The sequence below is a fragment of the Schistocerca gregaria genome, chromosome 6 (assembly GCF_023897955.1).
Source record: "Schistocerca gregaria isolate iqSchGreg1 chromosome 6, iqSchGreg1.2, whole genome shotgun sequence".
Lineage (NCBI taxonomy): Eukaryota > Metazoa > Arthropoda > Insecta > Orthoptera > Acrididae > Schistocerca > Schistocerca gregaria.
Window position 1 is genome coordinate 33,974,555 of NC_064925.1, and position 15,815 is coordinate 33,990,369.

General features: G+C 40.3%; 1 protein-coding gene across 2 annotated transcripts in view; it reads left to right on the plus strand.

The window, feature by feature from the left end:
• LOC126278416 (TRAF3-interacting protein 1) overlaps nt 1-15,815 on the plus strand; it is a 272,794-nt gene that overhangs the window by 63,844 nt on the left and 193,135 nt on the right. The window lies entirely within an intron of this gene.

The following is a 15,815-nucleotide window of genomic DNA, read 5'->3' on the forward strand; positions in this document are numbered from 1 at the left end:
TTTCAGTTTCTGCACTACCCCTGAGTGTATGGAAAGATAATTTGGTGCCACTAATAGATGTTATATATGACCAGAATTTCTTTGGGTTTTGTGAGAGATCTTTTGATAAAATTCTGCTGTGGCAGTCATTGAATGCTTCCTGCATTTCCCATTCAACAGCCAAAGGTGTTTCTTTCAGCACCTGTTTAGTGTAGCCCTGTGCTTTATTTTAGATCTAGTGTGTGATACTCACAGCTGAAATCACTAAAATTGATCAAGGCCCCAGGGTGGATTCACTAAAAGATTCTATAGAGAATTTTCTATTGAGTTAGGCACAAGAAGAGTAGCAGCAGTGGCCCACAGAACTACCATCCAGTATCCTTGACACCCATCTGCTGTAGAATCCTGCAGGGAGAGGTCCACAATGGTGGCATCAATACGTTTATTTAAGTTATGGGTCCAGATATCTCACTATGTAGTCATTTATCCAGGTGGGACCTCATTTAGGAGTAACCAACAAAAATAAAATAAAAATTCGTACCTTTGCTTGAAAATAGATGTCTATAGTTATAGTACCATTTAAACTAGTGTTTAGCATAGGAACCTGACAATCAGAAGGCTGTGGGTTTGAATCTCACCAGGTATGTCAGAATTTTCTCTTTTTAAATAATTGTTGAAATGACCTTGGTCATAACTTCAATTCAATAAATTATTTCAGATTTATTTATTTTAATTTCTGGCCCACTGTCACACCATTTTAATCAATGTATTAACTTTTACATTTACTCTTTTTTCTTCTTCCCATGTTTCATGTTTAATCTTTGTGCATGTGATTCTTTTTTTTTTTTTTTTTTTTTTTTTTTTTTTTTTTTTTTTTTTTTGTTTCGTCCACTTGATCATCTTATATTTTCATCCATGTTATGACACTCAGTAATGCTTTTCCATATTTTGTGTATTCGGTTATAAGCTCTTCATTCATTTAAATCTTCATCTGTATTTTGTTGTCCATAGTGCAATGGGAATTTGTGTTTTTAAATGTTTATGAGATGTTTACCATTCAAAAAATGTACATCCTTGTGTGTAATGAAAAATACATTTATGATACCATTACACAGCCAGTATATACAGATTATTTTCTCTTTTGTTTTTTAACTGCTAGATTGGCATTTATAAACCTTTAAATATTGTGATACATGAATAAAGACAATTAAAATGATATGAACAAAGATTCAGAATGATGGGAAGAAAAAATAAGGTCAAATGAAAAAGTTAGCATGATGATTAACATTACTTAACAAAGGACTAGATATTTCATGAATTACACTTACACCAATTAACTGAATAAAAATAATGATCAAAGTCCTTACAATAACTTTAAAAATAAAAAAAATTAAGCACATGACCAGACTTGAAACCAAAAATTCTGCACATCAGGCTTCTACATCAACCAGTATGCTACTGTTCTGCTATATGTACTACTGTCATTTTTAGAGCTCTAGAACATCACACAAAATTACTTTTTGCCGATTATTCGCAGATGAGTCTACCACAGTCATTGGCTGCTGGGTGAGACACATGGGACTCTAACATACATCACCATATAGAGGGTTTCGAAAAGTCAGTCCACCCTTGGGAACCTCTCCTTGTCAGAAAATATCTGAGCTCAAATGTAATGATATATCTCTAGCAGAATGACTTTACCTATATCACCTGTTGTTGTTGTCTTCAGTCCTGAGACTGGTTTGATGCAGCTCTCCATGCTACTCTATCCTGTGCAAGCTTCTTCATCTCCCAGTACCCACTGCAACCCACATCCTTCTGAATCTGCTTAGTGTATTCATCTCTTGGTCTCCCTCTACAATTTTTACCCTCCATGCTGCCCTCCAGTGCTAAATTGGTGATCCCTTGATGCCTCAGAACATATCCTACCAAACGGTCCCTTCTTCTTGTCAAATTGTGCCACAAACTCCTCTTCTCCCCAACCCTATTCAATACCTCCTCATTAGTTATGTGATCTACCCATCTAATCTTCAGCATTTTTCTGTAGCACCACATTTCGAAAGCTTCTATTCTCTTCTTGTCCAAACTATTTATTGTCAATGTTTCACTTCCATACATGGCTACACTCCATACAAATACTTTCAGAAATGACTTCCTGACAACTTAAATCTATATTTGATGTTCACAAATTTCTCTTCTTCAGAAATGCTTTCCTTGCCATTGCCAGTCTACATTTTATATGTTCTCTACTTCGACCATCATCAGTTATTTTGCTCCCCAAATAGCAAAACTCCTTTACTACTTTAAGTACCTCATTTCCTAATCTAATTCCCTCAGCATCACCCGATTTAATTCGACTACATTCCATTATCCTAGTTTTGCTTTTGTTGATGTTCATCTTATATCCTCCTTTCAAGACACTGTCCATTCTGTTCAACTGGTCTTCCAAGTCCTTTGCTGTCCCTCAGAGAATTACAATGTCATCAGCGAACCTCAACGTTTTTATTTCTTCTCCATTAACTTTAATACCTACTCCGAATTTTTCTTTTGTTTCCTTTACTGCTTGCTCATATACAGATTGAACAACATCGGGCACAGGCTACAACCCTGTCTCACTCCCTTCCCAACCGCTGCTTCCCTTTCATGCCCCTCGACTCTTATAACTGCCATCTGGTTTCTGTACAAATTGTAAATAGCCTTTTGCTCCCTGCATTTTACCCCTGCCACCTTTAAAATTTTAAACAGAGTGTTCCAGACAATATTGTCAAAAGCTTTCTCTAAGTCCACAAATGCTAGAAATGTAGGTTAGCCTTTCATTAACCTGTTTTCTAAGATAAGTCGTAGGGTCAGTATTGCCTCATGTGTTCCAACATTTCTGTGGAATCCAAACTGCTCTTCAACGAGGTCTGCTTCTATCAGTTTTTCCATTCATCTGTAAAGAATTTGCGTTAGTATTTTGCAGCTGTGACTTATGAAACTGATAGTTTGGTAATTTTCACATCTGTCAACACCTGCTTTCTTTGGGATTGGAATTATTATATTCTTCTTGAAGTCTGAGGGTATTTAGCCTGTCTCATACATCTTGCTCACCAGATGGTAGAGTTTTGTCAGGACTGGCTCTCCCAAGGCCGTCAGTAGTTCCAATGGAATGTTGTCTACTCCGGGGGCCTTGTTTTGACTCAGGTCTTTCAGCGCTCTGTCAAACTCTTCACACAGTATTGTATCTCCCATTTCATCCTCATCTACATCCTCTTCCATTTCCATAATATTGTCCTCAAGTACATCACCGTTGTATAGACCCTCTATATACTCCTTCCACCTTTCTGTTTTCCCTTCTTTGCTTAGAACTGGGTTTCCATCTGAGCTCTTGATTTTCATGCAAGTGGTTCTCCTTTCTCCAAATGTCTGTTTATTTTTCCTGTAGGCAGTATCTATCTTACCCCTATTGAGATAAGACTCTATATCCTTACATTTGTTCTCCAGCCATCCCTGCTTAGCGATTTTGCACTTCCTGTCGATCTCATATTTGAGACATTTGTATTCCGTTTTGCCTGCTTCATTTACTGCAGTTTTATATTTTCTCCTTTCATCAATTAAATTCAATATTTCTTCTGTTACCCAAGGATTTCTACTAGCCCTCGTCTTTTTACCTACTTGATCCTCTGCTGCCTTCATTACTTAATCCCTCAGAGCTACCCATTCTTCTTCTACTGTATTTCTTTCCCCAATTTTTGTCAATTGTTCCTATATGCTCTCCCTGAAACTCTGTACAACCTCTGGTACTTTCAGTTTATCCAGGTCCCATCTCCTTAAATTCCCACCTTTTTGCAGTTTCTTCAGTTTTAATCTATAGTTCATAACCAATAGATTGTAGTCAGAGTCCACATCTGCCCCTGGAAATGTCTTACAATTTAAAACCTGGTTCCGAACTCTCTGTCTTACCATTATATAATCTATCTGAAACCAGTGTCTCCAGGCCTCTCCCGTGTATACAACTTATTTCATGATTTTTAAACCAAGTATTAGCTATATAATTAAGTTATGCTCTCTGCAAAATTCTACCAGGTGGCTTCCTCTTTCATTTCTCTCCCCCAATCCATATTCACCCACTATGTTTCCTGCTCTCCCTTTTCCTCTCGAATTCCAGTCACCCATAACTATTAAATTTTCATCTCCCTTCAGTACCTGAATAATTTCTTTTATCTCATCATACATTTCATCAATATCTTCATCAATTTCTTCATCATCTGCAGAGCTAGTTGGCATATAAACTTGTACTACTGTAGTAGGCACGGGCTTCGTGTCTATCTTGGCCACAATAATGCGTTCACTATGCTGTTTGTAGTAGCTTACCCATAGTCCTATTTTTTTATTCATTATAAAACCTACTCCTGCATTACCCCTATTTGATTTTGTATTTATAACCCTGTATTCACCTGACCCAAAGTCTTGATCCTTCTGCCACCAAACTTCACTAATTTCCACTATATCTAACTTCAACCTATCCATTTCCCTTTTTAAATTTTCTACCCTGCCTGCCTGATTAAGGGATCTGACATTCCACGTTCCGATCTGTAGAACACCAGTTTTCTTTTTTCCTGATAACGACGTCCTCCTGAGTGGTCCCCGCCCGGAGATCTGAACGGAGGACTATTTTAACCCTAGGAATATTTTACCCAAGTGGACACCATCATCATTTTAATCATACAGTAAAGCTGCATGCCCTCAGGAATAATTACGGCCGTAGTTTCCCCTTGCTTTCAGCCGTTCGCAGTACTAGCGCAGCACGGCCGTTTTGGTTAATGTTGCAAGGCCAGATCAGTCAATCATCTAGACTGTTGCCCCTGCAACTACTGAAAAGGCTGCTGCTCCTCTTCAGGAACCACACGTTTGTCTGGCCTCTCAACAGATACCCCTCCGTTGTGGTTGTACCTACGGTATGGCTATCTGTATCGCTGAGTCATGCAAGTTTCCGTACCAATGGCAAGTATGCCGAAGACTTCTGCATCTCATTTAGCTCAACGACTACGGGAGTCGCCGAACGCAGGCTGCAAGCAGCCGATCGCAAGGCGGCATCATGGGCTCTGACTCATGGATTTCAGTTCCCTGCGGCCAAGACTCGAGTTATGCACATCTGCAGGCGTCGGACGGTCCACCCTCATCCGGAACTTTACCTCGACGGTCACTTACTTGAAGTGGTGGACACTAGCCGCTTCTTAGGACTCGTCTTTGATGCCCGGGTCACATGGGTTCCTCATATTACTCAGCTGAAGCAAAAGTGCTGGCAGCACCTGAACGCCCTCCGCTGCCTGAGCCATACGTCTTGGGGTGCAGATCGCAGCACACTGTTGCGATTGTACAGAGCCCTTGTGCAGTCCAGGCTTGATTATGGGAGCCTGGCCTATGGGTCTGCATCGCCCTCAGTGTTGATGTTGTTGGACCCCATACACCACTGTGGGGTTCGGCTTGCAACTGGTGCTTTCCGTACGAGCCCCGTGGATAGTCTGCTGGTGGAGGCCGGGGTTCCCCCGCTGCGGATTCGCCGCCACCAACTGCTCGCCGACTATGCTGTCCACGTGCATTGCTCACCGGGCCATCCCAATCGTCTCCTGCTTTTCCCTGCCAGGGTCCTCCCTCTGCCCGACCGGCGACCTAGGTCTGGGCTTTCCATTGCTGTCCGTGTCCAGTCCCTGCTGTCGGAACTGGGGTCGTTCCCTCTTCTGCCGCCCTTCCGGGCCTGTGCACCCACACCTCCCTGGTGTATGACCCGTCCGTCCGCCTGGACTTGTCACGGGAACCCAAGGACTCGGTTCCGCATGTGGCCCTCCATCACCATTTTCTTGCGCTCGTCGCCTCATTTTCAGGCTGTGAGCCTGTCTACACTGATGGTTCCCTGGTGGATGGTCGTCCTGCCTACGCTTTTGCTCATGCTGCCCATGTTGAACAGCGCTCCTTGCCGGCTGGCTGCAGTATTTTTACTGCAGAGCTGGTGGCCATATTGCGCGCTCTTGAGCATATGCATTCCTGCTCAGGTACGTCCATCGTCATCTGCAGTGACTCCCTGAGCAGCCTCCAGGCTATCGACTGCTGCTATACCTCTTCTCCTCTGGTATCCTTTATTCAGGAGTCTGTTTTTGACTTTACCCGCTCTGGTCGTTCGGTGGTCTTTGTTTGGACGCCAGGTCACGTTGGCATCCCGGGGAATGAACGTGTCGACAGGCTGGCCAAAGGGGCGGTCGACGCCCCCACTTTGGCGATCGGCATCCCGGCTCATGATTTGCAGCTGGCCTTGCGCCGTAAGGTGCTTCAGATGTGGCGTGATGAGTGGCGTAGCCTGACTTCTCCGAATAAACTGCGGGCTGTTAAGGAGACGACCGATGTGTGGCAGTCCTCCCTGCGGGCTTCTCGCAGGGACTCTGTCATCCTGTGTCGGCTCCGCATCGGCCATACCTACCTGACGCACGGACATCTTTTGCGTCAGGAGGATCCTCCCCCTGTGTCAGTGTGGGTCCCGGTTGACGGTCGCCCACATTTTGTTGGAGTGTCCCCGCCTGCGCATCCTCCGGCAGACTTTTAATCTCCCGGGCACGTTGCCTTTGGTTTTATGCGACGATGCCTCCATGGCTGACGACGTTTTAAATTTTATCCGTGGTAGTCCTTTTTATGGTTCCATTTAGGGGGGACCTGTCCCTTTCCCTTTCTGTGTATCTTGTCCTCGAGTGTCTCATTGGTTGCAGATTTTAATGTGTGTATTCGGATGGTTTACTCTTTCCCAATTTTTGTTCCCATGGTCAGTCAACCAGTCTCCGACCCTCTTATTTTCTTCCGTTTCTTTCTGTCCAGTGTTCGTCTGTACTCTTCTTGTCTCTAGTGTTCGCTGACACATTGGTGTCCTTTCAGTGACTGGGGGGAGGGGCGTCTCCTCCCCCCTTGGGGTTTTACCTGTTCCATAAATTTTGTTTCGCCGGTTTTTTGGAATGGGGGACTGATGACCTTAGCTGTTTAGTCCCCCTTAAACATCCCAACAACAACAACAACAACAACAACAACCAATGGCAAGGTCCATGGTTCATGGGGGGTAGGTCCATATATCAGCTAGCCTACAAAAAACCTGACTTGCATTTCTCTCATGGGACATCCAGAAGGATTTTGATCAAGACAGTTTGCTTACTTATGAAAATTTGATTGCAGGAGGAAAAAAATGAGATTTATGAAATAATTGAGTGTTTCTCGCTAGAGTAGATGCATGTTATCATGGATAGAGAATCATTGATGGATGTGGAAGTGAGTTCATGCATGTCTCAGGGAAGTGTGTTGGAAACCCTTGTGGAATGTTGCATGGTTCATTTTTGTAGTAGGGTTGATAGGAACGGGTTGTTGAAACAGTCCAGTAGTTGATCTGCAGCTCTGATATTTTACTGGAGTTTCCAATTCTCTTATGTTTTCTGCTGCTTGCCCTACAATATCAATGCTGCAAGGATCCTGTTATGTGGTGTCTTTGAACCATGAGGTAGCTTCTTAGCTCTCCCCCATGGACTTTGATCTGCAGCATCAATAATGGTGAAAGAGACTTTTTCTTTTTTCTAGTGAAATAACATGCCCAAAGAAGTTAATTTCAATGTACATTGTGTGATCCAAAGTATCCAGACACCCACAAAAACATATGTTTTTCACATTAGGTAGATTGTGCTGCCACCGACTGCCAGGTACTGCATATCAGCAACCTCAGTAGTCACTAGACATAATGAGAGAGCAGAATGGGGCACTCTGCCAAACTCACGGACTTCTAATGTGGCGTTACTTGCGTCATATGTCTTTATGTGAGATTTCCACACTCCTAAACATGTAAGAAAACTTGGAATACATGGTCAAGCGGCTGCTCATAAGCCACACATCATGCTGGTAAATGCCAAATGATGCCTCGCTTGGTATAAGGAAAGTAAACATTGGACAATTGAACAGTGGAAAAATGTTGTGTGGAGTGACGAATCATGATATGCAAGTGGCGATCTGATGGTAGGATGTGGGTAAGGCAAATGCCCAGTGAATGTCATCTGCCAGCATGTGTAGTGCCAACAGTAAAATTTGGTGGTGGTGGTGTTGTGAGGTGTGGTCATGTTTTTCATGGAGGGTTCTTCCATCCCTTGTTGTTTTGCATGGCACTATCACAGCACAGGACTACATTGATGTTTTACGCACCTTCTTGCTTCCCACTGCTGAAGAGCAATTCAGGAATGGCAGTTGCATCTTTCAACACGATCGAGCACTCGTTCATAATGCATGGTTTGTGGCGGAGTGGTTACATGACAGTAACATCCCTGTAATGGGCTGGCCTGCACAGAGTCCTGAACTGAATTCTATAGAACACCAACTTCATGCCAGGACTCACCGACCACTGTTGATACCTCCTCTCAGTGCAGCACTCTGTGAAGAATGGGCTGCCATTCCCCAGGAAACCTTCCAGCACCTGACTGAACATATACCTGTGAGAGTGGAAGCTGTCATTCAGGCTAAGGGTGGGCCAACGCCATATTGAATTTCAGCACAAACGATGGAGGGTCCCACATACTTGTGAGTCATTTTCAGCCAGGTGTCCAGATACTTTTGATTACATAGTTACTTCCTATAACATACCATCATAATCTCTTCTAATTTATAGACTACATAGGTGAAAAATTTTGGCTGGATATTTTCATGAGTGCGTCTCACAAGAGACTCTGAACCAATTTTTACAATAAAATCTAAACATCAGTTGTCTTTTCGGTGATGATTTGTTTGAAGTCATGGAGATCACATGTGCTCCATGCCCTTAAATCATGGCCTCACAGAGTATACAACTCCACCCAGCAGGTAGAAGCAACTGTCTGTGTCCCTCTTTGCTGATAACACAGGATTGGTACAACTCAGATCTCCTCAAGGCATCAAAAACCTCCTGAAAGTGGGATGCTTCCTACTTACCAACTACCTTAACCCACAAATATCTTTCACTGGCCACTAAATATCAATGAAGTGAAACATCTCATTCTGCCTGAGACGAGATTTCGTGCTCATAAACTTAGTTCTAGAAGGTTTAATGTATTGAAAATAAACATCATTTTTAGTTATGCAATGTTATTACTTTACAAAATACTTCTGCTATTTGCACTTCATGTCCCTCTGGGGCTACTAAAGTTTCATTCAGTTCAGTTCATATTTCACCAACTACTTCATGTCATATGTTTACCAAACACAAACTCTATTTTCAGTCCAGGCCCCTATGGTACTTGCATATAGTTTCTTTCATTGCAGTCTTTGCCTATCATGGGGATAATTTAAACTTCACTCCTTAATTTGAACATTTTAATTTTGAGTTTATACTTTAGTATTCCCCTTCTGTTCCTATTATCTGGATTACATGATCTCGTCTTCATTTAGCTTTGGGTATTCCTATAAGCTTAAACATTTTTGTAGGTTTCTCGAGATATCACACATAACCAATTGTCTTGTTTTATTTTCTGCACGTAGATGACTTGGTTTACTATCATCTTCTCCTCATCTCTGGTCTTGGTGAAGGTATCTGTGTTATGTGTATTTGCAAATTAAATTATTTAACTTAATTCATGTAACTATGGAGATACTTCTGACATTGGAACCAACAGTCCATTTACCCATTTCCAATCTCAGGTACTTGCATCCTTAAACTGTGGTGGAAGCATACTCAAAATTTATAAAACCTAATTAGCCAGATCCAGACCACATTATTCTAGTCTGGAGAATGCTTCTTTAATGTGAACATAATGCCTGTGCACATTTACACATTATTCTCTGGGCAGATACTTTTCAGTTACATTTCAAGCTGAGACGCCAGTGTTCCTTTACAACTCTCCCTTCATGAAAGTGGTAAAGGTCCATCCTTTCAAGAATCCTCCCAACCTAAGGTGTAAGCTATCCCTTCCACAGGTCAGCTTACCCTTTATCCTCCTAAGATGTTGCCTTCAGGTACACTGCAACATGGTTTTTTAAAATTCCTGTATGAAGTATCTTACCTTGCTTATACTCTCATCAGAAGAAGGAATTACTACTTCTATGTTTGACTCTGGTGATCATTACCTTGTGTATATTCCCACCTTCTTCAGGTCTTACATTAATATTGACACCTCTTAACAGTTCTGTGCCGATATTGCAACTAAATTGTGTATATTAATCATTTTCATATACTTCAGCTTTGTTCTACGTGCTCTGCTTTGTTATAAGTATGTTTAGCTTATTCTGTGATCAATGTATCTGAATTTCTTTTTGATCCTCTCCCTATTCTTAATATACTATATATTGTTGACCATTTTATAGGTACCTATCAAGATGAATACTAAGTGGTACCTGTAAGTGTCTCCTAATCCTTATAATATTTATACTAAAAAATGTATTTACTTGATTACTCATCAGTACTCATGTATCTTAATTTTTAACCTCATACTTTAATAAATATAGCTCAATTTTTCGTATTAGTGATTTTATTTCTGCGTTAGAATACTCTCTCTATGACAGGAGCATTCTGTTTTATTGATTCTGTTTCTCAGGCACCAAATTAATTGATATGCGCATGTTGATCTGTCACCTTCTCAGCCAACATGCTATACATGCTAAGATGTGCTTAGCACTCTTCTTCTCATGCATTTAAAAGACAACTGATATATCATACCTATACATTCAAAATATTGCACATAAGTAGCAAAATAATACAATATTCATACAAAATATACAAAAGATAGATTCAAAATGAATCATATGTTTTAACTATTATAAATGCCAGTCGCTTCTAGACACCGTATCAGTATTTGAATAACTGTGTGTACTCTCATATACTACATGTATATTCATATGATACGTGCTGTTCCATCGTAATTCTAGGATAGGATAGTGAGAGATAAATTTTTTCGAAAGGTTATAGGACAGAAAAAGAGTCAACAAATTGCTCCACAGAAAACAGGAACATAAATGACACAACAGTTAACTTGGAATCTGGTAGATGACTCTCTGCCGAACTTTCTCAGGATGCAGGTTCCCCTGAACACTTAAATTGTTTTATCATATCTATGTTATATAGACCTTAATCTTGGCCTTTTGTAGGTTCTATAAGATATACAGCCTTTGGTTGTGATATATTCACAATCCTTTGTAGACCACAATACTTTGGAAAACATATACTAGTTTCCTTCTTTATAATGGAATTGTGACGAAGATCTTGAACAAGAACACAAACTAAAAAATATCAAACATTTGAGTATGAGCACCGCTATTAAATTCATGAATCCTCATATCTGCATGTCTGTGTAAATGCTGTTCTACTGTCTTAAGTATGTTATCTAAGTTTTTTTCAGATAAAGATGATCACTTAAATAATTTCAATAATGTTTTCTCAACAAAGGTTCTATTCGTGGTTTCTGCTGGAGGTAATCCAGCAGCCATGTGTGGTAATTTGTTTATTATCACATAATATTGAATGTAAGCAGCACTCCACAGGCATGGTTTGCAGGTGCAGATGTAAATACTGGTGCCAAAACTTCTGCACTAGTAAAAATACAAAAAAAAAAAAGAAAGGCAGAAGATGAGTCACCTTTTTTATTTATTTTTTAAATTATATCACCCACCGAAGGAAATAGAAATTTAGTATTACTCACCTTCAGATGTAGCAGCCTTATACACAAATAACAACAATTCTTTTACAATGACTGTAAGAGTAGGAAAGCTGTAGCTCATTCTGATTTCATATACTGTTTCATCAAATTTTGTGAAGTGATGACGTTAAAGTACCATAATGAAACGTTTTTGTTTAAGTACCAAATCAGGAAGGAAGTAAATTCTTTTTGCTGTAGGTTTGTGATACGGGATTGAAAAGAGTAATTCACATTATGGCAACTGCGAAGAGACAAATTATGTGAATGTTCCAGTAGCAGGAAAGCCTTTAATGGGCCAAAATATGGCCAATATCATTCTTTTGAAGTAATTTTATACTAGTTTGTTAAGGAACAGTATCAGAAATGGTAGCCTGTGAGCAGCGAAATTTAAAAAATTAAGTTATACGAAATTGGTCAAGTGCAAAAAAATTGAAAATTTTAAGGCTAGCCACAACTGGATTTTTCTTTTTTTGAAGCTCTGAGGTTTTTGACTTCGGAGGTGAACTTCAATTGTGCAAAAAAGTTATGTAATTTCAGTGCTTTATTATCAGGTGGTACACTGAAAACTAATACCTTCTTGGCCAGATAGGGAATACTGATCCACATATTTTGACATGCCATTGAATTATGTGGTTGATGCCAAAGGAAAGAAAGATAAAAGTATTCTTACATTAGGGGATGAGAAACAGCAGGTGGTCATCATGCTTACGTGCACTACAAGTGGACATAAATTATGCCATTTATATTTTTCAAGTGAAAGACTGTATCAGAAACGGAAATGTTTCCAAAAACTGTAATTTTATGAGCAAATGAAAGTGGGTGGTTTTCAGAGGTAGCTATGCTGGAATGGATTAGGCTTTCATTTAATTGTCATCCTGGCCCAATGCTCAGTTTACGCAGGTTGCTGGTGTTACATGAAGACACAGGTCATACAACAATTAAAAAGCGGAATGTGCTTGGCACTAATCCCAGGTGGGATGACATCAATTCTTCAACCTCTTGATGTTTGTCTGAATAAACCATTCAAGGTCAAGCTTAAATGCATGTACACAGACTGGCTTTCGGAAACTGACAGACAGCTGACACCAACATGACATGTAAAACACAGAAGCCTGCAAGTGCCAATGAGTTGATGGTGCAGGGAAGTGTATTCCTAATCAGACTGCACAACAGGCAGCGCTGTATGAAGAACCGAGCAGCAAGGAATCTAGTGATAGTGATTCAGAATTATCTAATTGATGTTTTAAACATTTCATAAAATTTGTATTATGAATCTAATAACATTTTGTTTTATATTTCTGCTTTTAATTTCTCACTGATTTTCATTCTATTTTGCAAGTGTTGCTACTCATACATTTGCAGACTTCACTAAAAATCTACTACAAAAAGCTGATTGGTAAGCCTGTGTTTAAAATTTACGTTAGTATGGCTGACACTACATCTTGGATGTTTTCCTACCAATGATGAGAGAGAGTTGCTATGAATTGTGAATTACATACTCTCTTTGCCATAAGAATAATACAAATGTAAACATTACACCATGTATTTTCCTGTGTTAGCTGTTGCCTCATTTAAATCCTACGCAGCAAACAAACTCTAGTGAGACGAAGGCAAATGTGGAAGATTATACATATCATGTAATGTTTATATTCATATAATTGTTATGCTGAATAGTGATACAGTGAGAAATGAACCACAGAACAGATTTCTAGCATTGATTTTTAAATCTTCTACAGCTATAAATTCTGTCCAGATTCATCAAGTGGTTCTAATTGTTTGAAAGAGTAAATTAATCTACAAAATAACCTTGCTTAAGATTGACTGCTAAGCTTATGACTCGAACCCAACCACTGTAGCTGCATATCTTCATCCATTCTACCTAATTTGTATCTCATGTTAAAATGAACCAACTTTGTTTTGATTTTGAAGTGCGTTTATAACTTTTTTCCCCCTTGAGTTTTGGGTCTCATTTTTCAGGTGTGGCTTAGATTTGCACACAGCTTAGATTCGGGTAAATACACTATTTTGCGTATGCTGTATCATTCTACTTACAGTGTTTATAGACAGTGAAAGGCTTACCATACCTTTTCTGGCACAGGAAATTTCAAATCAGTGTACACTGTGCTGCAAAGTGAAAATTCATTCTGGAAACAACCCCCTAGGCTGTAGAGGGCATTTCTCCACAATATCCCTTCCTCCAGGAATACTAGTGCCACATGGTATGCAAGAGAAATTCTGTGAAATTTGGAAGGGAGGAGAGGAGGTACAGGCGAAAGTAAAGCTGTGAGGCAGGTCCCAAATCATGTTCAGATAGTTTACTTGGTACAGAACCTGGCCAGGTCCGAGATTGGAGTTGTGGTCTGGCATGCTATTGTAATTGTGGTCTGGCAAGCAATTGTAATCTGCCACAAAGTTTCAGATCAGCACGCACTCCAATGCAGAGTAAAATTCGTTTTGAATAACAAAAACTATTTTGGAAATTTGTGGTAAGATCTTATCAGAGCAAACTGCTGAGATCATCGGTCCCTAAGCTTACACACCACTTAATCTAACTTAAACTGACTTACGCTACGGGACAACACACACACCCATGCCTGACGGGAGGAGTCACGCAAACTGTGACAGGACGCCCCAGACCGTTTGGCTGGGGGGGGGGGGGGGATCATTAATACATTTAGCTTAACTCGTGGAAAACTGATAATATAACTAAACAGCAAAAATACTCATATTTATTTAGCAACAAGATTTGTTATCAGTTACCAATGTATCTTTAATAAATACTCATATAAATGACAAAATATTTTACAATGAACATACTGTTGGGTGTAAATTTCTCCCTTTGTTGCATTTTGTTGATCCAAGAATCAGCTGTTCATATCAGTGCCAGTACAGTAACAGTACCACAATGTTGACAGCTGTCATGTACTCCATGTCGGGAAGTCCCTCTCCTGTAGCCTTGCCACCTGTGTGCATTTCTGGGGCAGTGGAAAGCGAGAGCTGTCCAAATATGCCAATAAATTTGTGGCCAGCAGACTCTTAATTTGACAGTCTCCAGCACAACAGACCTCACACACTTCTTCCCTCTCCCCTTCCTCAGTGCCCCCCCCCCCCCCTCTAACATTTAAAGGAGGTGACTGAGCCTCCAGCACTTACATTCATCACATTCTAGGGGGAAAAATATCACTGGTTGTCTCACGATATTAAGTTAATAGGTATATTACCAAATTTCAGAGTCAAGACAAAGGCATATTTCATTGACTACTTCCACAATGTACATTAATTCCCCTCATATATATTTAAGGACTTCTTATTAACTGCTTAAAATTTCAAAGTACACTTAGAGACTTTATTGTTGTTGTTGTTGTTGTTGTTGTTGTTGGTGGTGGTGGTGTGGTCTTCAGTCCTGAGACTGGTTTGATGCAGCTCCCCACGGTACTCTATCCTGTGCAAGCTTCTTCATCTCCCAGTACGTACTGCAGCCTACATCCCTCTGAATCTGCTTAGTGTATTCATCTCTTGGTCTCCCTCTACGATTTTTACCCTCCACGCTGTCCTCCAATACTAAATAGGTGATCCCTTGATGCCTCAGAACATGTCCTACCAACCGATCCCTTCTTCTAGTCAAGTTGTGCCACAAACTCCTCTTCTCCCCAATCCTATTCAGTGCCTCCTCATTAGTTATGTGATCTGCCCATCTAATCTTCAGCATTCCTCTGTAGCACCACATTTTAAATGCTTCTAACCTCTTCTTGTCCAAACTAGTTATCATCCATGTTTCACTTCCATACATGGCTACACTCCATACAAATACTTTCAGAAACAACTTCCTGACACTTAAATCAATACCCGATGTTAACAAATTTCTCTTCTTCAGAAACGCTTTTCTTGCCATTGCCAGTCTACATTTTATATCCTCTCAACTTCGACCATCATCAGTTATTTTGCTCCCCAAATACCAAAACTCCTTTACTACTTTAAGTGCCTCACCATCACCAAACTTAATTCGACTACATTCCATTATCCTCATTTTGCTTTTGTTGATGTTCATCTTATATCCTCCTTTCAAGACACTGTCCATTCCGTTCAACTGGTCTTCCAAGTCCTTTGCTGTCTCTGACAGAATTAAAATGTCATCAGCGAACCTCAAAGTTGTCGTTTCTTCTCCATGCATTTTAATACCTA